This window comes from Guillardia theta (genome assembly GCF_000315625.1).
Source record: "Guillardia theta CCMP2712 unplaced genomic scaffold GUITHscaffold_95, whole genome shotgun sequence".
NCBI lineage: Eukaryota > Cryptophyceae > Pyrenomonadales > Geminigeraceae > Guillardia > Guillardia theta.
The window spans coordinates 285,254-286,818 of NW_005434579.1; positions in this window are offsets into that span (position 1 = coordinate 285,254).

The window sequence follows — 1,565 nt, forward strand, 5'->3', positions numbered from 1 at the left end:
AGAGAGAGAGAGAGAGAGAGAGAGAGAGAGAGAGAGAGAGAGAGGGGGAGAGAGAGAGAGCTCTGTTCACGACTTGCCCGTGTTGTAGATGATCTGAGTGCGATGCGGAAGAGCGTCTGTCCACAGCTCTGCCGTCGGTCGCATCATCATCACAAACCCGCCCCTCCCCTGCAAGCACAGCCGTCAGTGCCGCCATCATGTATGAATATGCGCTCATCGTACGAGATAACAACATGCTCTCTGATCATGTACACGAGCATACGTTTCTATATACACGTTCACCATCGTATTGCTCCTTCCCCCCGCCTACTCTCCCTCCTCTTCCCCCTCCTCCTCCTCCGTGACAGCAGCGAACACATCATCGTTGGATCATTATAGTCCAACAAGAGAACGTGGCATCACCTTGCTGTAAACTTTCGATCCATACTTCGTGCTTATGAGCTCGTCGTGTGGAAAACTGCACAACGTTAAATCCATCATCTCCACTTGCGACTCCATGGTCGTCGTCATCAGCATCTCCATCATCTCCATCGTCGTCATCGTCGTCGTCGTCCTCCTCCTCCTCATCATCATCATCATGATCTCCTCCTCCTCCTTCTGCCTCTTCTCCTCCTCCTCCTTCTACTTCTCCTTCTCCTCCTCCTCCTCGTCCTCCTCCTCCACCACCACCAAAATAATCATCATGAACAACTGCAACAACAATTCCAATAACATCACCACTTTGAACATTCTCACCTTCCATGTTTTGTGTTCAGAACTTTCCCACTCTCAAGGTACACAGGCTGAAGATTTCCATTCCCCTGGCTCTAACTGTTACTTTCACACCCTCCTCCTCCCTTCTCCTCCTTGCTCCTCCCACTCTATACCCCTTGCCTTCATCCTCTTTCCTCTTTCCTCCTTCCTCCTTCCTCCTTCCTCCCTCTTCCTTCCTCTCCCTATCTCATTCCCCCCTCTCTCCCCCTCCCCCTCCCCCATTCTCCTCCGGCCTTATCCCCATCTTCGTTCCCCAGCTCCAACCCCTTCTCTCACGCTTCCCCACAAGTTACCGTGTACAAGATCACAAGGTCGCCGCTCTCAGGAAACTCCGTCGCTCCATTCCGCCTCTCCTCTCTCCCGCTGCGACAGCCTGTGTGCAACATGCTGCTATCGCATGTCACATAAAAGGTCACGTGAGCAAAGACCCTATCATTCCATATCATCCCATCCCATTTTCGTCCTCCTCCTCCAGCCTCCAGCCTCCAGCCTCCAGTCTCCTGCCTCCTCTCCTGTCTCCAGTCTCCTGCCTCCTCTCCTGTCTCCTCTCATGCCTCCTGCCTCCTCTCCTTCCTCCTCCTCCTCCTCCTCTCCTTCCTCCTCCTGCCTCCTGCCTCCTGCCTCCTGCCTCCTGCCTCCTGCCTCCTGCCTCCTGCCTCCTGCCTCCTCCTGCATCCTGCCTCGTGCCTGCTCATCTACTTGGTACAAAAGAGAGAGGGAGGGAGGAGGGAGGGGGAGGAGAAAGAGTGAGTGAAGCGAGAAATAGGGCGTGGGCAGGAGGAGGGGAGGGGGAAGGGGGGGGGGGGAGGGGG